General features: G+C 39.3%; 2 protein-coding genes across 3 annotated transcripts in view; one reads left to right on the top strand and one right to left on the bottom strand.

The window, feature by feature from the left end:
• LOC135489200 (octopamine receptor 2-like) overlaps nt 1–17,349 on the bottom strand; it is a 36,029-nt gene extending 18,680 nt beyond the window's left edge. Inside the window, exon 1 of the mRNA XM_064774431.1 lies at nt 17,189–17,349. The gene's annotated coding sequence lies outside the window, so the exon portion shown is untranslated. The remainder of the gene's footprint in view (nt 1–17,188) is intronic.
• The window catches only part of LOC135489743 (phosphatidylinositide phosphatase SAC2-like), a 310,728-nt gene that overhangs the window by 181,011 nt on the left and 102,825 nt on the right, over nt 1–26,892 (top strand). The window lies entirely within an intron of this gene.

The following is a 26,892-nucleotide window of genomic DNA, read 5'->3' as shown; positions in this document are numbered from 1 at the left end:
TCTGCCATGTCATAAAACAGGATTTAAGACATTTCGCCCTTCAGATCTGAAGACCCGTGAGGTGCTCATTTGTGACCTTATCCATTCTTATTTCCTCTGCTGATATAGCAGTGTGAAGATGATGCCCTTGAATTGTCATATTCAGATGCATTTGGCTTCCCTGATTTAAAGAAAAGTTATTGCCATTTGCAACTTTGACATGTTTTATTTCCTCCAAGGGCAGGCAGAGCTGTGTGTGACCAACAGCACTTCTTTTTAGGTATAAAAAGAAACATTTGGCTGCATTTTGATAGATCTCATTTTTCATAAACCATCCATTACCGTTAGTGAATGCCTTCTTGTGGCAATGGGACACTGTTTCTCTTATTGTAGCTTAAGAAATGATTGCGGTTTTTACCCGTAATCTTGCAGTGCAACCCCTAAGGATAGGCAATGAAGTGGTGTGTTACTGTCACAGTCTATCTCACACCACCTCCATCTTTGATCTAAAGAAATGATTGAGGACCTTTGGCTTGTCTGTCGACAGCTGAAGGCATAGTCTCAGAACTGAATACTGCCGCGGTTTTGCTATCTGACACCTCAGTTAGCTATTATTGTGGGATCCGTTCGACAATAATATGTTCTGCTCACTGAAAATTTGAATTGAACATGTTTACTGTTGTTTAAAGTTGGACTTTAGTATAAATTTCAATGACAGTTCAGAATGTTAAGCTCCTGCTCCCTTGAAATGGTTGAAGGAAAGTCAGTCAGGTCATCAATGGACCCATGGTGATATCTGACCTTGAACTCACACCATCTCTGAAGACGCTGTCTTTAAGTTGGGACCAACTCGAATCAATGAACCACAATCTGACACGTCATATATCAAAACTCATCTTGCAGATTCTTGATTTTCTGGTGGGAGCTTAGCAATCACTGGTCAAACCTTCAGGCACTCCAATTATCTAATATTTTCCAATATTTACTGACGTATGGAGTTATGCGGGCTCGCCGTTTAAACCGGCGATTGATGACACCTCCATATACAAGGCAGAAGCACTTTATGTCAGCAAGCAGATTTATGTTTAAGGGGAAGTTTGGCCGGGGCAGCCTTAGCACGGTGGAAGTGGAAGTGGAAGTGTGGAAGAGAGTCGTTTCCCGGAAGAGTTACTGCTTAGTCATGTTATTTCCCCAACTGGTTAAGTTCAAGTGAGCACCTTCTGGTTGCTCCTTGAAAACCCCTGACTATTAAATTTCTGTGGAGACCGGGGTAATTATATGGTATACCAAAAAGTGCTTTGAACAGGGAAACATTGAAAAGCGCTATTGATATAAGAACCCAATATAGGTCAAATCATTGGCTCAGTAAACTAAACCACAACACACACTTGGTTGCTTTACTGGCTCCTTCGCTTGCTTACATTGAAAACAAGAAATTAAGATACTAAACAGTTTGGACATTGCACTTGCGTGGGTGCTTTGGTGCTTTGAGGACTGTCTTTCTTTTACAGTGGGTACTGGTGTGGGTGTTCTATCATCATTATTGGCATCATCAATACATCTGGTCAGTGTTTTCAAATTGGACATGTCTCACGTCTCATAAGATACTGTTGATACTGCAGATGGCTGTCGGGGATTTTTATGACGTGTTATCTACCCACGTCATTCGTCACAAGTCTGCCTTTTTCAAGTTCTTATCTTGCTGGCATTTTTAGCCTTGGACTTGTCACACCTCAAGTGCATGTTCAGGGTAAAAAATGTCAATCTTCTCTGCACTCACATTCAATTGGCTTCGTTCTCGACACATAAAAAGAGTCCTCTTGGATGGAATCTTTTTCCCTCATTGCGGTAGATGTTATAAACTGACTTTAAAGACTCTTTAACCACAGTCTTTCCTGAAACCTTTTCATAGACCATAGATAAGCTGCTCAATCAGCGTTGCAGCCTGAGCAGTTCTGACCAGCAATCATTTGGGTGGAGAAAGGCAAGTCAGACAACCAGACATGCGTCGAGTCTCTCACGCGGACGGTGGGATTCGAACCAGCAACCTCTTGACTGCTTGTCGAGGGTCCAAACCAATAATCCACAGCAGCTCTTAAAGTAACCCTTTTTTACAATTCATTTGGAAGATGAAGCAGTATTAGTGACAGACATGTTAGAAGTCTTTCCGAAGTCAATTAATACTAAACAGCAATGATCATAAATTCTTTTAAAAATTTGTCTGATTATGAAAATTGTAGAAATCGGCATGTGGGAATTTTCGTGTCGACAGTTTCAAATGGTGTCACAGAAGTTCTGTGGTTGACCAATATGTGGTTCTTTCTAATGTCAAATCCTCGAGTCTTGACTATGATCTAAGGTCACTGAGGAATATCCCACCCGTCTCCCTGAGGTGTGAATGACCTCAGCCCATTTTCTCAACTCTGCAATCTGTCTTCTCATTCATCGAATGTTATGCATCAGATTCTTATAGAAATTGATCTCTATTGCTAATGGGCACGTCCGGCATTTCTTAGATAAATGCGATAACTTGTTTAATCAAATTTCATTACCCCACCCACTCCAGGTTATCTTCAGTGGTAGCTGCTTGATCATGAGTCAGTGATATAGTCTAATAATCTTCTATATTGAACTTCACGTGTACATGTCATTGACAATCTTTCTGATGTGTGAATGCAAGTTTGTTTTAATAGTACTTTAGATGGTGCAAAATTCTCAATCACTTGAGGTTTATTCCCTGGCCTTATCTAGAAACCTGAAGAAACCAAGGAAACTGTACATGTAGGTGCTACACTTGGCCATTTCAGGCAAGTTGAGAGTATGATGAGAGACTCTGGCCAGACCCTAAGCCCAAGAGCTTCTGAGTGCCACTGCCCTCCCCTTATTCACTAGCACATTCTGAGTCCCAAATTCTTGCTGTCTTCACTTCTTCCTTCCTCAGGATAATTACCTTTTGCTTCACCTGCTTGCATTTTAATATTCTCAGCTATATATAAAACTTCATTATAATCACGACCATATCATGCCAGGCGTAAATTTTGCGTGGTAAAATGAACACAAAATTGCTGTTCCGTACTAATAATAAAACTTTATGACATGGAAATATTAAAAAATTGTTGTTATAAACTCTTTGATTTGAAATGCTCAATGAATTCAGAAAAAAATCCAGCTGAATAATTTCCTTTTATGCTGTGCCCGATATCATTATCACAAAAAATTCAGCCATATTGATGGTGAACTTTATTACAAAAGATGTCATTGACTCTGGCACACTAAGATTGACGTCAGCATGGTGGATTGCCAGTCAAAATTGACATCACTGCACAAACTCACGAAGTCATATGTCACAGACAAAATGGTGGATCGTACTAGATGACCTGTTGCTTGGCTTAAATGGAAAATGTTGGTGCTGTTCACAGTTTTGCTGATAACTGGGAACCACTTTTGTCGCAGATGGTGAAAAAAGGTAGAAAAAGTGTCACTGATCCAGAGATAATATTGTCATCTGTATTGAAGATATTAATTGTTTGTGGTAAAAAATATATTCCACCTGTTGGCCAACATTGACTTGGACGATTGGCCCGTGCCAACAGGTGAACAGTAATGATATGCTAATGGTGTAATATTAATACATTATGTATCATCCGAGGCTTGTTTGTCTGGTATCATATATTACCGTTTGAATTAAACGTCCCTGGTTACACAATGGTCGAGGTTTAGTTCATTTTAAGGTGTTTTGGTCGACAAAAGTTTACCGTACATATTCTCTAAACAATTCCACAAAATGTCACACCTGACATTAAAGGGTAACTCGTGTCAAATTTCACCAAATAATGTTTTAGCTGTTTTTGACAAATGACTACGTCACTTTCTCATAAATCGGTAAGGTTTTCGAATCGAAATGCACATTTTCAAGAAATTGATGGTTTAATCCCGCCCGGACGGCTCGCTTCGATGCCGTTTTCGTTGATGACGTCACAAAATGAACATTTCGCGGTCGCGGTGGTTTACATTCAGCGATTTTATAATAAATCTAGTCAAAAATGGAAAATTTGAGCTTTACATTTGTCAAGTTGTGATCAACAATCAAAAACGGACGTATTTCTGCAAAGTTGTAAATCACATCATAGTATCTCTTTAAAAATATACATGTATATCATAAAAGATTCAATTTCAAAGATTCCCTCGGGCGAACTCATACATGTAGGTACAAGTTAAACCAAGTCATACTCGAGAACCTGTTATCTTTTTCATCACTTATTTCAACAATGTGATCCTAAGTATCCATTTAGAATATCAGCTTACTATAACGGACTGAGGCTTATGTCTACAGATGTTTAAAAAATACTCGAGTTGCGGAGTTTCTGTGATATTTTTAAGGAGATTCATGTCGGTGTATTTGGCTGACAGAATAAGTCTAAGAGCATAAATATTTTTATTCATCTCCATTTAAAGAAGATGTAACAAGATTCTGTTCATGTTCAGGCATGAGGATTCTTGCCATTTCTTATGCCAACGCTAATATAGCTCTCCCATCAAGACTGTTTTTATTGGTGGGAGAAACACACATGGGAGGGAGGGTTGACATTGGTTGGTGGAGAAGGAGAGGGATGGTCCTACCATACCCTGACAGTGGCATCATAGTTCACAGGGATAAGCGTGAGGATTGGCAAAGGTTGCTGAAGGAGGGATTGACCAATTTCTAGCAAGGCTGTTTTAGAGGCGGGATGAGTGAGTGTGGGAGGGGAGATTATCATTGGTTGGTAGGGGAGGCAGGTAATGCTACCCAGTTGTGGCACAACATAGGTCACAGGGCCAAGCGGGTTGGCATTGGTCGCTGAAGGGGGGGGGGGGGGTTAAGCTAACAGAGTTTACACAAGAAAATTATCAGTTGAGATTGAAAGGAAATTCTATTCCTTTGGCTTTTAAATGAGGTAGTCTTTGTTTGAAGATAAAAGATGTGATGTATGTGTATGAATGTCTATCCTACCCTTGTGGCATATATAGCTTGACATTTTCAAGTCTCTGATTTCATGGTTATTGGCTTTCAGTAGGCTACATTTATGAAATTCCTATGTATGCTTAATTAAAAGTCAGTTTAGCGATTATAACAAAGTTGTTTTATCTATGTATTGTTAGAGTAGTGAAAGGTTTCTTTTATAAGAAGCTACAGTATTGTTTGTCTAAAAGTTCAGCATTTAAAGAAAAAGACTTTCATTTATGGTGACATGGATGTCGCAGCTAGGGAACCCAAATGGGTGAAGTGGTTTAATTGTGTACTTTTCTTGAAACTCTGCCAGAACCGCACAAGTTGAAATTGCTCTGACGTCCAATCCGTGACCTGCAGTTTAGCAATGGCAACAAGATGTGAAGATTATTGCTTGTGTTTATTACAATTCATCTGCCGCATTCCAGTCATCGTTGCCATATTGTCATGGCTACATCGCAGGTAGTCGCAGCAATAGGACACTCTCTTTTGCGGAGCGCTACAGGGTTAAATGATACCTACAGTACATGTAACTTCTCCTTAGCATCCCCTGAAGACACTTTGAAAGTATCATATTGCTAACGCCAAATCACCATGGAATATCTTAATGTTAAAGTGCCGTTACTGTCAAACAATTGGTCACTTCTAACTACCTAAGGAGCTTTTCCTAAACTCGTCTTCTCAGATGTCATCGAAGGCACAATCCCGCCTACCCAGACCAATTCATGGACAGCTATCCCGTTCCGATATCCGATATACCTCAGATCTGTCACATGATCATTTCGTTATAGCCGATATCCCCAAGATTACAGGACTGGTGTCTATAAAACAAAGACCTAAGACCTAAGACTGAACTTTAACTATGACCCCCTTCTATGCTATAAATTGATGACTCAGATGTAGGCTCCATAATGTAAGACGACCAGCTAGTCTTACATTAGGGATTAGCATCGAAATGCCAGAGAGGGGGCCCTGCATGCAAAAACTATCCCGCAATCAATTAGGACCAGTGTGGTTAAAAAATCAGACATGTCAAACTGAAACTGATGTCCTAGGTGTATCAGCGACAAAGAATTCAATTCTTGGGTGATGTCCTAGGTGTATCAGCGACAAAGAATTCAATTCTTGGGTGTTTTGTGGCATTGGGGGCCTTAGATTTATAGCACTGGGACTGTCTTAGTTTCCTAGCTGGGTTTTAGTCTTATAGCATATGGGGTCTTAGTTTCATAGTGGCTCTTAGGTCTTACTTCCTATTAGTTTGCTTCAGATGAAGTAAGTTCCGACATGTTCAGATTTAGTTAAATGTAATGTTAAGTTACTTTAAAGTTCCGGTCTTGTAATCTCTATTCATCAGCTATAATCCGTTGGCAAAGATACAATGTTTTATTTGAGCCAAAAACCTATATTCCCATAGCAGACTTTGTATCATTCCTAAAATAGACTCAATCAATAGCTTTTTAGCTCAGCTGACTTTCGTCAGAGTTTTACTTTCGTCAGCTGGGCGCCAGGCCCTTTGGCCTCATGTTGTGTGGGCGAACTTTAGAAATAATCCAAAGGCCTGCTGTAGGAGGATGCTAGATCCCCAAGATTTCTTCTGATGAAATGATTTTCTGATACTCCTGGGTTCCAACTTGTTCAGATTTAGTGAAAGACTTTTAACATCACCTGAGGGTGACGCTGTAACCGTGGCAATCGGTCTTTGGAAAAATGGCCATTGGCATCATTTGTTAAATTGCACTCTGAATATCGTATTCAAAAGCAATTTATTATGTGGAGAGAAATTCATGCTCCACTGCTGTAACAGAATCTAACAGTGAAATAATGCTGACCTATTATCTAGCTACGTTTAGATTAGTCTCAGCTTTGTAACAGGAACTGTTATTGAATGTAACCAGCTGCTTCAAGGAGAAATCAGAGAAATCCTCTGAAGGGAAGACAAGGGTCTAATTGGAAATAAATCTGGCTGTATCCACAAGTTACATTAGAGAAGATACAACGCATCATCAACAAATCCTCCGGTGGTGATATCTACTTCCAATCTGGCATCACTGGCAATTAAGCTGTTATCTCGTGTGTGCTGGAGACAAGACAATTTTGTGGTAGTCAACGTCGCATGCAGCAAAAACCGCTTATCTGCATGATTTATCGCAGTTGTCTGCAACAAGAGTCGGCCATCGCTGCATGGTGTGATAAATATCAAATCGATTTGATTGCAATTTTGCCGACAGACTTGTGATCCTTTTATTGTTCATTGCAAAGATAATATTGCACGTTTTGCCATAAATTGCTTGTCTGTAGTGTAGTTCTAAGGATTGCTAGAGGTAGACACCTGTGTTGCGACACATTTCAATATCCCGTTTCGTGGTGTTCGCTGGGGATTACAATCGATTACAGTCGGGAGCCGGACAGATTTGTAATCAATACCATGAATTACTTCAGCTTTGTAATCGGAAGACTAATAGAGTAGGACAAATCGTATGTTTGGAATAAGATTATTGTTAATTTCACCCATATTGCTTGAAATCACCGCTGGGAATAGGTAAGGAAAAATTAGATTCTCTCAAGGACGCCTAATATAGGATGTTGATATGTACGGCACTCTGTCATCTTCTTTGAGACATTGATTTCATCCAGAGGAGTCTAACAGAATAATTAGGCTATAATTGGTGTGGTCGACATATAGACACTTTGGCTGTCTGTATTATCACCGCAGAGTATGTTGTTAGGGAGATTTTGCTGAATTGTAGTTCTGTCGAAAGAATAGAAGATAAAGATGGCATATTTGTTTGTTGCCAATTTTCATTTGGATTTCAAGTGAACCAAGTGGTTTTACATTGTACGAGCATTTCAAATGATGAAGCGATGTACGTTTAAGAGTCTTGCTTTAGGAACTGAACTCAGAACAAGCATAAAGATCTCAAAGTTAAATCATCAAAATGGTGTTGCGATGGATTTTATTGTTGTCTCTTTTCAAAGATTCCGTGATGAACTAGAGAATTCCAATGATTAGTCAAAACTGAGCTATCTCTGTCGAAACAAATCAATTTTTCCTTTTATCCCCAAAGTCTTTGATTAAAATTACGAAGTTTGAAATTGAATGTGAACTAAAGTTTTTGAATACCGCTGCGAGCAGTCGCACTGGCAATTTTGCATAGCGATCTTTTAATTAGTGATGCAGAATTTCCAGTGATCAGATTGAACTTAGTGTTGGTGTTGCTGATGCTGTTGCTGTGCTTTTGAATGAATATAGACTTGGATTGAAGTTGACTCAATTCACTGTATCTAATGTTATTCAATACAGTGAAGTGAATGTTATTCAATACAGTGAAGTGAATGTTATTCAATACAGTGAAGTGAATGTTATTCAATACAGTGAAGTGAATGTTATTCAATACAGTGAAGTGAATGTTATTCAATACAGTGAAGTGAATGTTATTCAATACAGTGAAGTGAATGTTATTCAATACAGTGAAGTGAATGTTATTCAATAGCATTCCGCGAAGTTACTATTTATAGCTCACAAGGTCATTTGCATAAGATATTGATGACGTTTTAGTCACGTGACAGTCGGACATCGACACTTATTTCTACGCATTTGAGCTTATTTCAAAGTCAATTATCTTTGACCCTGCATTGTTTTTACCATGATTGATACCATAGAGTCAGAGAGAGAAATACACAGAACAATTATGTAGTATTTCCAACACTCGGACATGTGGCAGATTGAATCTAACTGCCCTAGTTAGAAAGCCTGAATCCATTACGAAACCGCATGTTTGTCCGACATTGCCTGTAATTCAGCGATGGGGAAATAGAGGGCAGCAGCTGCAGTGACGTCATCTTCGCGGAATGCTATACAGTGAAGTGCAGAAACAAAACACTTGTGAATATTTTGAGATTTACTGTAAGATATACATGTAAGAACTGGCCAAGAAAGGCTACCTTTTCAATAATGAATGCCATCATTCAGCCAATGTGAGAACCTTTTAATTATTGATCGTCAAATTTGAGAGGCAGCCTTTCCTGTGTCGCCTTTGAAAAGGATACTGAGGTCAGGACGCCCCTTACTACTAATTGCAATACCCAAGGTACCTTGAATAAAAGCAGGGGAAGCAATAAAGAAAATGCAGCATTCATGATGGCCAAATTGGAGGAAGGAAATATCATTCATACATTGTCAAGTGTGGTGACTGGCAACGACCTTTACACGAATCCAAGGTCAGGGCTCCCATCCTTCAGTTTCTTTGTCGCTTTTCTTGCACACCATGTTATGATTACCTCACAATAGAGCTTGGCATACATGAGAAAAGAAACGTATGAATTGTTAACAAGAAACAGTCATGACCTCAGAAGGAAACCCAACAAATCTCAATTATCAATTTACTGCAACAGGTGACCTTGCAAGGATTTCAAGGTCACAACCCCTTTCACTGTACATACCGACACAGTAAATTAGTGGTGAATTTCAGGCTTGTTAGTTGTTAGCCATTGTGAGGATGTGATTGCTCTTCATGAAGTATTGTATAAAGCTAACCAACCTTCATTCTGTGACCATTCACTGATTAACTGACATGGTAAAATTGCCAATATCAGACCTTGACAATGACCACGACATAACTACTCATATCTATGAATAACTAATGAAAATGATGAAAATGTTCTCAGAATAAGCTGCAGGAAGCTACTGGCATGAAACTGTCATTGACAACGATATATGTACCTGGAGTTTACCTTGACAAGATTACAAGGTCGTTACCCGTGTCCCTTGTCTCTAATGCACCAAAAGAGCGACGAGTAATGACATTTAAGTTTCTTGGAATAACATGTTACACCAATGACAGGCTATAACCAACCATAAGAATCACAAAAGATCTGATCATATGACCGTCGTTGACATGATTGACATTATGATAAAGTCACAATATGCTCGTGATAACATGATGTCAGTGTCCCTACATGTATCCCTTAATACAAACACAATAGCCAGTAAATTGAAACCAACATAACACCCAACAGTGAAAATTTAGTTTCATTCAAATGAATAGCAATGCGTGTGGCAAGCTACAACCAACCAGAAAAACTGTTCTGACTGGGACTGTTATGTTGATAAATTGTCAACATGTGACCTTATCAGGATAGCACAGGGCAGTGTGGTGGAAAACCTACACAATACAGCAATGAAAATCCATTTTCTTACAGCAAAGTGGCAGCTACAACTGACATCCCTGAATTCGTGTATGCTCTGCACTATGTACATGAAACCTTCACGGCGATATTCATGCAACCAGTATGAGCTGCTGCAGTCAGCATACGTGGCACCACAGCGAAGGTTTCGCGCAGCTTATACGAAGCAGAGGGTATGTCAGTTGTGACTGCGACTGTATAACCAACAACCAGAAGAACCTTCATGCGTCACAATGGCAAAACGTTCCTTGTCTTGCTAACAGATTGACAGTATGCAATCTTGACGTTCGATGTTTGGGTCACAGGCCCTGACACACAACATAATAAACAAAAAACTAGCCGCAAAATCAGTCCCCTCCAGTATCAACTCCGCCGCAAATGTTAAAGGGAACTGGAACCGCCGAGTGATTTATTCAACTTTTCGACTTTCACCGCCCGAGAAAGTCAAACTTCCAACTTCCTGTTTGAGTTCAGATTTGTAGCTCCGCCCCCAGTGCCCGAGCATGCGCAGTTCAATTTGTTATTATTGAGAATCATGTGAGAATCACGTGAGTCATGCGATCTTTCATTCATGAGTTTTCGTAGTAAATTCCATGGTAGTGACGTCACTCAATGATTGACAGCTAGGCGCCATGTTTCATTCATGCCTCGTTCTGATCACCCGATACGCGGGAAATGAAAACGAGGTCATACGAACTGGCTGGGCGGTTTCAGTTCCCTTTAAGCTATAACCAAGCCTGACTTTCCCCATGGTCCTGTTTATTAATAGTTCTTACGGGAGGGACTCTTTAACAGTGATTTATGACACCTTGAGTATTATCCTCCAATTTTGGTAAGTAATGGCTGTGGAGCAATGAAGATGTATACTGCAATGAAGAAGTATTTTGGCTGACCGTAGCATACTGGAATGAACAATTGGCCATAAAACTCTAGTAGCCTTAATCCCTAATGCAGATGAATATTGCTATTTGTCTTTAGTCATGGTGAAAAAAGTCACGTAGTGTATACATTGTAGTGCGTTCCCATGGTCATCGTTATCAAATGTTATGCTTTCACATGTAGTATGTGGGAAACTTGGCACTATGGATTATCTAGTTGGTATAAAAAGAAAACCAAACAAGTGTGATTTTTGAGTGGAAATCTCACATAAGTGGTTGTATTGTCTTGGCCTGGAAACCCACAAGACCACAGTTTTCTGGGTGCCAAGACAACCACATGGGCCAAGACACCAGCTCCTAGCCCTCATTGGGGACACCAGCTCCCAAATGAAGAATAGAGAGGAATAAAGACCAAGGGACGCTGCCCTGACCACAAAGCTCTGGGACTCTGTGGCAGAACTCTGACAGTCGACGGCATTGCCGAAGATGGACTGACTGCATGTCTAGCATGCAGCTCAAATATATTCCAAGCACAGAACAAGAAGCATTGCCAAAGCCTCTTAGTTCTTGCAGTAAACAATCATGTGAACAGATTTGCTTTTACTGCATAAACCGTTACCGCTGCAGCAGCAAGGACTGTAAAGTGGATTTAGGGGCTTTTACCTGTGTCAACTCTTCCACCAAATCAAATCAAATGTTTGCGTGTTAAAAATGGATTAATGCCTTTCCACAGAGCCACTTTATCATTGAAGAAGAGACTGGCATCGTGTCCGCACAAACACGTTTTGTTGTTGGTTTTTCAAGCCGTTCTAACTCAGTTTGTAGGCACCAGGTTTGTAGTTGCAAACCAACACGCTACGTATTGATTATTTTGTCCTCGCACTGTCATTGTGGGTTACTGAGGCCATTCACGCTCCCGCTTACATTCTCGCATTGAAAAAGTAACATTGGTGTGGTTTCCTCCACGCTATTTTTAGAAAAATGCCATGGAAGAACCAGAAACCATGAAAAGGAAACGATGATGTTTCTATGGCAGATACATGATTCCAACTAAACTGATAAAGAAACCAATCTTGTGAAAGTCAATATCTGTTTAGCTGTGTGATGGGTTCAGTCTCGCGTTGGTTCAAGTGCATGTAAGAATCTTTCCTCGCAAAAGAATATCGCAAAATCTGTCATGATGTCCCAAGCCGCTGAGAAAGAAGCAGTGCGAACGAAACCACCCATAACCGAGTCGAGGCCATTCTGAAATTTTAAGATTCGTGACCAAAATGAGTGGTTTTGGGTCATGCACATTTACTGAAATTCATTTGGGACTGGAAACATAATCATTGGGTTATCTCCTACTTGTCTTTATATACTCTAGTTTCACCGATCTACCACTGCTTCATTCTCGACGAAATAGAGGCCATACTGAAACATTACATCATGACCATTTGACGAATTGATGTTGCCAACCACACTTGAATGGCATGGAACGACTCTTTGCTCATTTTTAAGCCTAACTTGAATATTCAGAGACATGGTGAAACCAGAGTATGTCCTTCTTTCCAGTGAGGACTGCCGATAATTCTGACAAAGATTGTGGGCTTCTGTGAAAAATATCAACTGAGGACTTGATATCATAAATCATATCGAACAGACAGCTTCCTTACTACGAAATCTGCTCTGTTTCAATTTTTCCTGCTAGTAATTAGAGTAAGTCACCCGATCGACACAAAATAAGCAAAAATACATCAATTTTTCTCGCTTACGGGTATTTGAGTGGTATTAGTGAAGCGGATGACATATTGAGCTCACGTAAAGAAGGTAGATTGCTGACAGCAGAATCTTAAACGGATGACCCAACATTTTCATGATTGCCCGCCAACCATATCTCAATGTGTCGTACACATGCCAAAATGTGTTCTTTATTCTGTGTCAAATGGATCAACACAAATTTCATTTTGCTGGTGGTGGTGTAATATTTGATCTGGTGTGTTTGGGGACACTCATAGTATGCCAAAGACATATTGAAAATGGCACTGACAGCCTGGAGTCTCAAGGAGTCTGTTGCGTTGCCTGGGCTAGCAGTTCCTGGTTAGAACCCCACAGCATGAGACCTTGAGGAGATTGCTTTCTTTTATATGCCTCACAGTCCAGGTGTACAAATGGGTACCGGTGAGAAATGCTGAAAGGTTGTAGTGCTGAGGAACTGTCAACTCTACCATTGTTGACTGTGTTGATATCGGATAATAAACCTCTCAAGTTGGGCTCCTATCAGAGTTGGCACTACCATATTATATTGTACCTTGTGAGAAGTGCTGTTTTTGTCCCTCTGAACGTCATATTGTCTTCTCGACAGAAACTGTCCCTGAAGCATGTTAATTGAATGAGCAGAGTAATTCCCCAATGAAAAAACAAGTAAAACTGAGATAAAAGCAAGTGATTTAGACACAAACAAAGAAGCTTCCCAGAAGATTATTGGAAAAATCTTCAGGTGATCGTCAGCTTTCAAACCCTCTGGGATTAAGAGTTTTTTAGGATAGTCTTTGGAATGCTGAGAGACAACTTTTGAAGACTTTCTACTGCGGTGCTGTTTGTCCTTTCAACTAAAGGGAGATTGTAGCATAAAATGTTGCCTTTGTTTTTTTATATATTTATATATTATGTGACCCGTCACAGCAGTACCAGGCACATGTCGCACAGACGATGAGCCCAAATGACACCAGGAGATAATGGAAGATATTGATGTACTCCGATTTCACAAAAGGTAGACAACAGTGAAGTAAACAACCAGTCTGTCTCAACCTGCCAAGCTTAGAGCAGCATGTGCCTGGTTTCGCTGTGACAGTAGCCCCCTCTTTCCCAACCTTCTGCATCAGCCAGTGAAACATAATGATGTGTTTCGTGTTTTGTATTTCATAAATAACTGATGAGACGAAGTAAGGTTTTATATCAGCCTGGTTCCTGTGACAACGGCTGAAGTGTTTTGTTGGTGGTCAAACTTTGCTAGTTGGTATAAACACTTTAGGGAAAGTCAGGATAAAAACAGTTGGATGCTTATTGGTAGCATGTCAAAGTATGATGATTTGTCCACCAGAGGTACAGAGATGACATAACATTTTTTGCAATGCTGTACATGTTTACTAAAGAGACCTGAACTTTACTTACATGGGATCAACATGCTTGTGCATTGTGTTGGGATCATATTTTTCGTGACCGAGACGTTATGAAGTATGTGTCCATGGGAATAAGTTTGAAATTCTTTGTTAAGGTGTCAGCTACTGAGAATGCGGAAATTTGCGCTTTTGATAAACTGACATTTGGAGTCGATTGTCTCCCACTCTCTTGACTTCTCACGACTCCTTGCCTGGTTCCGCAACTTATGAAACATTGATGCCTCTGCTGGCATTGTGACGTCAGAGATGGTACAGCCTTCGGCAGCTGAGGAAAGGAAATGTGTTGATTTCCGTAAAATTCCACTGTAACCAGCGGCTGCAAGGTTTACAGCGTGCTTACATAAATGGTGTTAAATGTCATGAGGCATCCCATTTTGCAGCATTTCTACGTTTATGTCGCCCTGGGGGAAAAGACAAGAGGCTATTTTGATATCATATTTGTGCACTAAAGAGAAATTTTTTTCATGAATGAAAAGTTTTACTATCAAACTTGTTCATTGCATTGGCAAAGAGGGAAAGTTGAGATGCAAAGTGTTTCTACCAGTTATTCTTGTAACAAAGTATTATTGGCACTGTTACCTACATCATTCGAAATCACATGTCTTTACTCCTTCCATTAACCATGTTTACATGTATAGTAATGTTACTGCAAATCCCAAATTTTGACAAGCTAGCATGCATGATAACTGCACTATGGCATTGTGTATAACTGCGTTTCTATTTTCCTGTGCCACCAGTAAATACTTATGGCTTACCCCTTTAAGCGTTCGTGAAACCTTTTAATACTTTGATAGTCAGACAGACAATAGAAAATCAAATGATAATGGCTACTTCATCCTTGTTCTTGAAAACTTCAAAAGAAGCTGAAGATTGCTGATCTTAGTTGAAGTATTCTTTACTTAAATATCTGAATTCCCTCATAGATTATTGATACCATGGGCCGTAGCTCTGTCTTTGGAAGTATTGGAGCCCCAGGCATGTGCTTTGAAACTGGCAATTGAGGGACAGGTATTGAATGTTGAGGCAAAAGATGGTGTTCTTGAGAAATGATGGGGAAGGGGGTAAGTGTAAATGGTTTTTAACACCTTCAGTAGAGGATGTTAGTTTTTTTTTAACTTGTTGTAATACAATGGTTCTTGAATCCAGATCAGCTGTGGTGGGAGTGGAGATTAATTCCTAAGAAAGTAGGTCAGGGATTGAATTCTGGCCAGGTTTAACTTATAGTTGAAACTAAAATTCTCTGAAACGAATTCGGTTATATTACCTCATGTTGTTTTAAACTGAAGTTTGTAGAAGCTGACTAAACGTACATTATTTCTTCATGTAGCAAGCATTAAATAACACTATGTTCCATACTCTGTCCAATAAATATCTGTTGTGGACCAAATGCATAAAGCAGTTGACCAGACTCATCAATAACTTCTATATTTGGTCTGTAAGCGTGTAATACATCACTGCCTGCTCTGAAAGTCAAAGCATCACTGATGGCCTCATGGAATTGGCGGAATAAACGGATTGAAAGAAATATGATGGAACGTTCTCTCCCTTTACCTCCCTTGACCTGGAAAACAAATTTGCGACTGTTTCAGGCATGATTTTAACATGTTCCATCATATTCTGTTCATTTTGTTCTGTTCCGTCAATTCAATGAGGCCAATTACTGATTGTATGCTTATCTGCTGAATGCATCAGATAAGGCTCTATTGACATCAGTGGAAAAAGTGCATAATGAGCCAAACTTTACCTTTAAATTGAAACTGTATATCGCAAGAAGTGGAAGGAAGAGCATCCTAAACGCGATGAAGGAGACTGCTTCTACCAACTGACAAGAAGGGAGCAGGTCCTAATATTCAGACTGCGAACCGGACACACCAGGCTAAAACACCACCTGTTCACTAAATTCCGCATCGGCGAGAGCGACACCTGCATATGCAACCAAGAGCCCATGACTGCTGAGCACATACTGGGAAGATGCTCAAGTTTTGCAGACCTGAGGAAGGAGACCTGGCTAGAGGGAGCACGAATCCATGACCAGTTAAATGGAGATCTCCAGCAACTATGCAGGACCATCGACTTTATAATAAAATCCGGACTGACTGTCTATAAAACGTGGTGAACGAAAGAAGAAGAAAAAAAATTGAAACTGTATGTTGGAATGGTCATTTAAGAGTGTAATATATTGATTTGTGCAAAAAGTGGTTGGTCAGTCATCAGTATCCCCTTTTAGGGAGGTTGAGAACAGCAACTTATCAAGTATCCTTATACGTATACAGAAAAACTCTGTAGAAAGAAGACGAATTTTGTGTATTTTTCTATCCGTATATGTATAAGAATCCCTGATCTCAATCTTCCTATTCTCTACAGCCTTCTCCCCTCCATTGGTCTGTAAGCCTCTACTACACTACTGCCCAAGCTGTTCTAAAAGTCAATCAAGGCATCACTACTTGTATACTTCGCTGTTGAATGCATGATGCTAGAGTTTATATCATTCTGTTGATAGCATTTGTAACCTCTTGATAAATATTTACTACTGTTTCATTTTCTCACCGTAATATCTCTTAGTTGTTTGGTAGTTGTGAGTTTGCATCATCGATACCTATCCGATATTATATCAATTATTGGCAGAAACTGCAGACTAGTGTACTATGCTGCTGACTGGTATTTGGAGAGTAAAATACCTCAAATCCCAATTCACTAGGTTGCTTATATATATTTATGCTCTTCAGGTCTGTAAATTTAAACAAAAAGTTGGTTCTAAGGCAAGAATTTATTGGTTGGTGCCCAGATTACAAGTAGCCTCACCTATAAAAACGGCCCAACCCGATTTAATTTTTTTAAATGATTGGGACTGTCGCTGATTTTCCAACCAAAAATTTCACGAAGATGAGAACATGCCACTCATGGAGAAACGTAAATTCACAAACTCCGTCATGGAAGAAATGAAACTGAAAACTTTATCATATTTATTTAACAAAATAAAAAGAGATTGCCATACATACCTGGAATCTATGTATATTCCACTGACAGTATCCTTTGGTGTATTCCAATTTAGATTTTAATCCAAACTCTATAAATTCTATTCCAAGTTGTCTCAAACAACTTTATTTACACGTCATGCTATTGATCGCAGATTGGTGAGCCCTGCTGGAGCAGAGCCGGCTGAACGATATGTTACCGTAGCATCTGTGAGACTGAGCTCCTATTGTCGCTGCCTGATCGGGCCAGCTTCGTTAATTGCTCACCAGGTTTCTCTGACTGGAAGTTGGAGCATGCATCAGTGCCCTTTTCCCTTTACCATGTTTACGTATAACTTCCCTGGGTAGGTTTGCGTGGAGTTTGGTTAGATATTGCTTTTCCTCTCCTGAGTTTCTCTCACCAATGAAAAGTTGCTTTCAAATATGTATAACTTCCCTGAAGAAGCTTCTCTCAACATATGGAACTTCCCTGAAAAAGTTTCGTAATTCATATTGTGTCATTTAGGAGAAGTTACTTTCAAATATATGAAACTTCCTTGGGGAGCTAGTTTTTCTCAAACACGTGTAATTGCCCTGGAGAGGTTTCTCTCAAACATGTGTAAGTTCCCTGGAGAGGTGTCTCTCAAACATGTGTTACTTCCCTGGAGAGGTTTCTCTCAAACATAAAGTTCCCTGGAGAGGTTCCTCACAAGCATGTGTAACTTCCCTGGAGAGGTTTCTCACTGGCATGTGTAACTTTTCTGGAGAGGTTTTCTCTCAAACATGTGTAAGTTCCCTGGAGAGGTTCCTCACAAACAGGTGTGACTTTTCTGGAGAGGTTTTCTCTCAAACATGTGTGACTTCCCTGGAAAATCTGTGAGTGGATTTTTTGTTGCCGATTACATTCTCCTCTTCTGAGTTTCTCAAAATAATTTTTAACTTCCCTGTTACACAAAATATGCCCATGAAGAACGTTGATATCAGTTGAAAGAAGGAGAAAATATAGCTTTAGATTCAACCTGAACAATAGGTCGCTGGTTACTTTTCAATCAGCTTGTGTCCTGAAAAGACAAATTTTAAGCTAAGTGTTTTATTTATCAACCATTTCATGGAGTTTTGATGGCAATTCATGTTTTCCTTTCCTCGGTAATTATGATATACCATAAATATTCACAGTTTGTAATATATTTAGCATGTTTAGTCTGAAAAATAAGTAACCACCTTTGAGAAAGCAAAGTCTGCTGCTCTTTAAAATACAGACAGTTTTACCTGATTATTGCTCAACCAATGTCAATGTTTCAAGGTGAGTTGGAGAATTTCAAAAACAAAGGTTTCAACACTGAAAGACACAGCGGGTATTTCAAGATCTTTTTCCTCTTGATAAGTGAGTGATTAACCCTTTCGATGGAGCAACCGTATTCACCAGGTCAGGGCCTTCCCCACTTAAAAACATTCAGTGACTGTAGTCTTTCTCAGAAATGCTCAGAATATGTACTGGCCATGAGAAAAATAGGTCAAATACATGTATTTGAAATTTTTTCAAAAAGATTTCTAGTGAGGCGTGGAAGCTAAGTTGGTACTAGATTGAGGCTCAGACACCAAGGAGATTGTGATCGAGCCCCAATCAAAAACTTTTAAATTTTTGTTACTTTTTTCAATATGATGCATCAGGATAGACTTGATTCCGATAAATAACTGTTATATGATTCTTTTCTGAAAATGAGATAAAAAACACTTCAGAACCCTGGCAGGGTGATGCCGTTGTTCGTTTTTACTGGTGGTTCAAATAGAAATGTGCTTAAACTTGATACAGTCGTGACAGAATGTACCAGGTCATAAGCATATTAAACAAACATAGACTTGCTGCGTAGTGGATTTGAAATGGTTTTTTAGTGCAAGTGGCTGCTGAGTTTGACTGAATAGTCTGTCTGAAAGAAACAAAGTTTTGAGAGTCAGCCTTTGTAGGAACAAATCCCTCTCCAAAGTGTAATTCATGCAAAACAAATCCCATTTGTAGTTAAGTTCCCTTGAGTTTCGTAAAGGTCGACTCACTTTGAAGTATATTCTTATACATTCTTGCTGAAAATGAATTTGAATTGCTGTAGATCTGCTCGAGACAGTATTCAGACAAATACTCCTAAAAGTACAGTGTTTGTCAGTCGCTAGTGTGTCCTAAATGAACTTCACGAACCTTCTAATATTGCCTCGAACATTTGTTCAGAGGTTCTACCAACATAATCAATGGTTTCCATGTTGGAGGTTTCTCCTGCAAACCTGTTTAATCATGGACTCAGCAGTGCAGGATTAAAGTTTCAGGTATCAGATACGGTCCTTGCAGGGATGCTACCGGGATCAACTTGAGCTATATTGCTTCCATCGTGAACAATTTTGAGTTGCAGTTGGGTAACACTTCTCAATTCTGAAAACTGATGTCAGTAATTGGCTTTCAATTCAGTGTTTATATGACTCAGTCAGTGGTTGCTGCCTTGATGGAAGTTTCAGTTATCAAATCTGGTCCATGTGGGGATTCTCCTGGTACTAATCGAGTTACCATTATTTCCAATTCTGAACAAAATTGATTTGAAATCAATGTGTATATGTCTCAGTCAGCGGTTGCCGCTTTCCTGATATTGACATAGAGAGATTTGGTCTGGTTATTTGCAGTTTTTTTGCATCTGTGAATTGATCAATTTCAGAAAACAGCAGTTTTTGATCTGCCTTGCAGTTGTTATAATTCTTGTTGGGGCAAAGGTGTGCAGTTTTTAAGAGATTGCACCTTGTTTTGGTGTAGGCTATCTGACCTCAAGGCGGCTTTGAAACAGATTGAAAAGATATTATGTGTCAAACCAAATTTTATCGCTGGCTAGACCAATGTTCCCAGGATGTTTGCCGACGATGTATCTGGTATGGTAATTTGGAGCGGAATGGTAGAAAAGTGAGATGAACTGAAATGATAAACTAATCCGTTGTAAGCGGTTGGCATCTTTCTCAGATATCAGAAGTACATGCAAACATGGTTAGCTGATTGCTGTTTATGTTTCATCAACAAAGATTAATAGGACTCGTAGGAGCCAATGGTGCGCACGTTGTACTTTGTGGTCACAGAATAGCACAAATACAAATTCTATACATTCGTTTGGGTTTGCGGCACTGAGGCCATAAGGGTACATGGCATCCTGTGTTGTTACTCAAGATGACATTTGCCCCCTGGCCTCAATGCTGCTGAGGGAAGCAGTGAGGAGTGCTGTTTTCAGTAAGGATTTAAGTGTATTGCATTGGTGATCTGAGGTGTGCATGTTCTTAGTGCAAACAGGAGGGACCACTGATGCGTGATTTGGTATTTGGGCATCTTGAGTGTGGGAACGTACAAACCTCACACCCTTCATACTCGCACTAGTTTGAGCTTGATGTCTCCAAAAAGGTCAAGTTTGAGCACTTTTACTGTCGGTTCCTGTTGTTATAATATACCCCAGTTAAACTATGTTCGCCTTAAACAGGCGGCAGTTACTGCAAGTAACGGAGGCTGAGAAGTTACCGTTGAGGCTTGACTTACTCACCTTCCCATATGTTGTTAGTGATACGAGGGATAGACTCGTTAGTGATATAGGCCTACATGCGGAGGCAGCCTGGGATCGTTCTACTCACTAACAATTCCCTACTGTGACATCTTGGCTGATGATAGAACTGGACTAATTCCTGTTCGCGATTACCTGAAGAATACAAACAAGTTTGCGTGTTAGTTAAAAATAAAAGCAATTTTTGGTTTTTTAACTTGTGTGAGTTATTTTGTCGGTTTCTGTTGGTTAAAATGTGCGCAAAATAAAAAAAAAGGTATTCTGACATGTCTAAACACCTTGGTTGCAATGTAGGGTAGTTTCTGTGTAAAGTTATGCATCATTTTTGTCGCAGCGATTTTGTTGCCGCTTGGGTTCAAATACGGCAACGGTCGAAATCAGATTCAGTGTTTGGTCTGATTCTGTTTGAGGTGTTATAGAAAAGAAATTGGTACCTATGTCAGTATTGGTTCCGGTCTATCACCAAATAATGCCAAACGCCACACGGATGGAGCTGTCATTTTGTCCAAAACCTCAGCAAGGTGCCTCGGTTTTTAGCTCCACACTTTCGCAGGAATTGACTATTACAGACTCCCTGTAACCATTTTTGATAGATAGCCATTCTTGGTATTAAACTGGCTTTGTTTTTTCTGATATCTGGATAACAAAGACATTGTTTTCAATTGCGATATCTACCCATGCATTGGATGGTTAATGCTTTCAAAGAAGGAGAAGAAAGAACAAAAGATACACACGCCATCGCCATATCAGTGTTGCTTTCATTGCTTCGTTAGATATAATACTATCGCTTCACCGATCTGAAGACTGGTTGTGAATATTCAATTCAAGCTAGATATCATTGCAGTATTGCAACTCTGCAGCTTATCTCCATGATGGTTGAGAGTCTTTGGGGATCGTTTGCAATATGAAGTCAGGGTCTGACGTTGGCTTTCGTCTCCAAGCTGACTTTGGCCTTGAAATACATGTAAGATCACTGCATGCCAAAATTTGTAGTCAAAATACAACTGGGCATGAAGCAGTTACTGACAAGGAACTTTTTGCCAAAGAACAGAGCCAGTGTACTGCTTAAAGTCGTTTGCAAAAATATCGATCCTTAGCCAAAAATGCTCAAAATGTAATCCTTTATAGAGAAACTAAGACACTAACCCAGCAGGTCTTCCATTATGTGCGGCCAGCCTAATGAAATATTAATCTTTATGTGCTTTAAGGTGATTTATGTTCAAGTGGTTTTGTGTCCCGTGTGTCTTATTGTCAACATAAATCAATTGGAAGTAAATTTTGCGATCCTTAAATAAGATTTAATTTAACCCTTGGTGATTGATGAGCTCTTTTGTTTTCCGTTTATTACACTTTTCTATTATTCTTAGTTAATATAAAGAGAGCTGCAAGACTTTAAAGCTTCCCAGGGGATTGGTGAATAACTGTATACCATGATAATTTTTGGCTTGACTTCAAGCTGGCAGCCCTAAGTGTACTAGAGTGGGTGCATTATGTATCGCTACTGTGAACATTTGGCGATGTATACCCTATGTTACCCAAACATTTTCGCCTTATATATACTATATCTCCAAAATTTCAGCAGATATTTATAGCATCTGTCATCTGGATTCAACAATTACCTCACCATGTAAAGCACAAGAGGATGTTAAGAAATTGGGAGAACATTGGTGCCACTCCCTTTAGGATACTAACATGAGGACGGAAGGTATTGAATGAATCACAGCTTATCATCCATGTGGCGATATAATTTGCGCCTTTGGTGAATATCGAGTAGCTTATTTCAAGAAGGTTGACGTCAGACATTCTCTTGTAAGTTTAACCTCCACGATCAGAGACTTTATTGATTGGTCGTTGGGTGTTTAGGGATGGAGGACGTCTATCGGGTTACTTCCTTTCAAAGGCCAAACTCACTTGCTAATGGAAGTAAAATGTCTCCAGATACCTGTATAAACTCGACACAAAGCTCTGTGACAAATTACATTATGTGCTGAAAGTAAATTTCTCAGCAATGTTATGTAGACAGATGTCGTTGTGCAAACAAACACTATTAATACCAGGTTTCAACATATTTGCATGCATAATAACTGCACAATTGCGCTATGTTTAACTACATTCCTGTGCCACCAGGGAGTACGAACGGTGGACCCCTTAATAGTCCAACTTCTGGTTCAGATATTTCCTTTGCCAAAACTCTGACGTGCGTTTATTGGGGATCAGGTACACCTTTCAATACCTGTACCAAATTACATGTCTTGGTGGATAAAATGGCCTGTCGTTCCCAATATGATCTGCTTAACTTGAGCTGGTGTTGGAAAAGGTAGTTTCGGAATAGAAACATGGATATCAGTATTGGAAAATGGATATTTCGAAGTTTGATGGAATGAACCTATAAACCTATTGACCTTATAAAGAATGGCATCAGAAGCAACGCTTCGAAATGTTGGTTAGGAAAACTTCTTACCTATCTTAGCAATGCAAACCCACAATTCAATAACAAATTCTCACTGAATAAATATTTTATGAAGACATCTAAAAAAACTCAGTAATGTACGTTGTCTAGCTTACCCGAATGAACTTGGTTCAGAGAACTGAGTTTATTTTTCCTCAAATCCAATATCCTTTGTGATGTATACCATTATAATGGCTTTTGTTGGATAAAAATATTTCCCAGATTTTAGTAGCAATATTCTGCGGTCGAAATTATATGTTTCAGTCATTTTGTCAAGGGTAGCTAGGTCATCTTCATTGCAGCCAATATTGTCACCACACTAATCTAGTCAGGTTAAAAAGTGCTAAGGAAATCACCACAAGGAATAGAAAAATCCCAATGTTGCAGCATGCAATGATGACTTCAGATCTCTTGATAACTAAAAATTGCTCTGGCATGAGCAGCAAGCGAAGGATGAGGCATGTAAGTCATACTCCTGTAGCTTTGGGAGGACATTTGGTCCTCTGGGAAAAGAATCCAAACTTGCTTTGGAACTTTCTTGCTATAACTTGCAAATCTCTGCAGTGTCCAATGATGAGTCCTTTGAAGGGGCAGATTATTGAGGTATTCCCTGGTGTTATGAGGCAAAGACTAGGTCTTGGAAATGAATTTCTCTTAGATTCGCCCGTTGCACATGGATGCGGATTGCAACACTGCAAGTGGTTGGAGGCATTAACCAATGTCATCGAAAGATGTCACCGTGACATTTTAAGCAGTTGGATGGAGATGATGAGCTTAAATTGTCAACCAGAATGTTCCCAATATTCTGTTACTCGTGAAAGATGAATTTTTGTTGGATCTGTTCTTTTTATCGGATTGCCCATAAAAATTGACTCTGCGTATCAAGACCATGCAGGTTGCATTTACCACTAAGCTTGCTTAGGCAGTGATGTTCAGATTCTGTGGTTAAGTGTCCAGTCAGCCAGAAGTCTTCATTGACCTCATGACTTCTTGAACGAAGCAAATTTAGAGATTTTAAGAAATCAAAATCAGTTTGGGTATCTCTTGACATTGAGAACAATTGAACGATGCAATCTTGGCCAACAAGAATATGAAAGTCTATTAAGCTGATCTGCTGAAGTACGGAAATATTAATTTGTCCAGTTGGCATCCAGTACATCCCTGCCTGAGACTAGTGATCTGAGCTGTTCTTGGAAGGTAAATACCCATTTCAGACTCCTTGGATTTTGCTTAGCAATTTGTTAAGCAATGGCACCCTCTTAACACATTCACTTTAGATCAGCCTTAGTGAACCATTAATGGTTTAATAGAGACAAACGTGACCAATCAGAGACACTTGGCAGATTCCTTTGCCATTTATTGCTGACAACTTTTATTAAGTGTAATGTCAATATACATTGATTGAAATTGCTCTCGCTACGAATTTTTGGCAATTTTTATTTTTGCAAATCTTGGTTATTTGCAAAATCCGCAAAAAAAACACTGACAAAAATTATGCAGTTGACAGTATTCCGAAAATGCAATCATACCAGGATTGAGAAACATCAAAACTGGATTGAGAAACATCAAAACAAGATTGAGAAACATCATCAGGATTGAGAAACATCATCAGGATTGAGAAACATCATCAGGATTGAGAAACATCATCAGGATTGAGAAACATCATCAGGATTCAGAAACATCATCAGGATTGAGAAACATCAAAACTGGATTGAGAAACATCATCAGGATTGAGAAACATCATCAGGATTGAGAAACATCATCAGGATTGAGAAACATCATCAGGATTGAGAAACATCATCAGGATTGAGAAACATCAAAACTGGATTGAGAAACATCATCAGGATTGAGAAACATCAAAACAGGATTGAGAAACATCATCAGGATTGAGAAACATCAAAACTGGATTGAGAAACAAAGAATACATCCCTGATACCTTACTACAATGAAACGTGTAAAAACCAGTCAGCGGGATGCAAGGCAATCTTGGCGTTATATCGCATTGGTGCAGCAAGATATGTGAGCCCCCGCTGAGATTGGTGTAATCCTGGCGTTATTGGATGCATTCATCAGATGTCACGATCACTGGACACCGAGGATACAAAAATATTGTGATTACTCTCGAGGAATCTTGAGTAAATTCTGAAGCCATCTGATCAACTTATTGGAAACTCTGTTTTGATTTCGAAGAATTATCATTGGCAGAGTTGGTCACCTTTTTGTCTTGCTGGGAAAATAAAACATTATGGCACATTTTTGGTGAGACGTGATATTCTTTGGTGAGTATGAGGGAATTCCAGCGCCATGTGCAGGGCAGATCATCATCAAAAACATTAAGGGTACCGTTTGCTACACAACAACATTGACATTCAATTTCGAATTTTTTTTTCTAAATTCCAAAATTTAATGGACAAATTCAAAGATTTTTCTCAAAATAGGGGATGCACGCATTGAGTTCGCCCTCTCCTATGACTCCACACCAGTGTGTGTGTAATTTGTGCAGTCCATTGCATCCAATGCTGAGGAATTTACATCTAACAGAAATTCCCATATCGCATCACTCTATTGCACAAATTTGTGCAGCAAATCTTTAAAAAGGTTGGAAAAAACCTTCCGTGATTTATGAGGGCCAATCCGATGGACTTATTCTCAAATTCAGACTTCATTACGTACGATAATTTTTTCATCAACATTCTCGGCATTGATCAAGCACTCCCTAAACGACACTAAATCGGCAAAGATTTTCTTGCACCATTAATTCAGTGCACTGGTTCCAAGACTGATGCCGAGTTAAGACACTGTATCTGATGTATTGTGTTTGCAGGACTCCTGCGGTTTCTTTCGCAGGTTAATAGGTACAAAGATGAGGTTGCTTTCTTCATCACGTCGATTATCCTTGGGCCAGAAGGTCAGCCATACCTTAAGGTGTTTCCTTCCCGCAGCATGAATATTTCTCAAACTTTAATTTTTGTGGTTTGTGGTCTGCGTCTGCAAACTGTGCATGATATAATGCTGAAAATGCAAGATATTGATGATAGATACATAATCTGATAGATGTTAAAGCGAAATTTTTATATCAATGCTAGTTTGGCAGTAATTCTTCAAAATATCATGAAAACGATATTCCCTCTCAATCAACTAGACTTTGATGTTTCCACCCCAAATCTTGGTTCAGTACTAAGCCGATTTACAGGGTAAGAGAAATTTCGTATTGAGAATATTCAGAACACAGGATTGTTTCCTTATCTGAATCACGAAATTGAAATATTGGTGGTACTTCACCTGATGTCACTTTCTCTACGGTGGTAAAAACGGTGACAAGCAGTTTGTCCTGATCGGAGAATGTTTGCATGGAAGTGTGAGTAAACTATTGTTAGCATGTGCTTCTCAGTTCAATATTCTTGGGGAGAAATAACTGAACGGTTTTATATTGAGCATGTTATTTGTTTCCTTTTGTTCTACCAGGTAGATCAGTGGTTTGAGCACCGGCCTGATAATCAAGAAAACATTTTAAACATCTGAATAGTTTTAAACGATCCTGCATGATCACTTCTGTACCAAAAAGTTTGTTCTAACATGTCTGAATATGATGTATTTTGTGGTGGGGCAGGTGCACTGAGTAGGAGACGTGCACTAAAATATCTACTGGGTGTTTGGTTTAATCACCTTGAGTACTTTGACTTTTAAAAAGTTCCAGTTTTATATTTTCTTCTGGAGAATTTTGT

The sequence above is a fragment of the Lineus longissimus genome, chromosome 6, assembly GCF_910592395.1.
Source record: "Lineus longissimus chromosome 6, tnLinLong1.2, whole genome shotgun sequence".
NCBI lineage: Eukaryota > Metazoa > Nemertea > Pilidiophora > Heteronemertea > Lineidae > Lineus > Lineus longissimus.
Note: the sequence above shows the minus strand (reverse complement) of the source record. Positions and strands in the feature narration are given on the sequence as shown.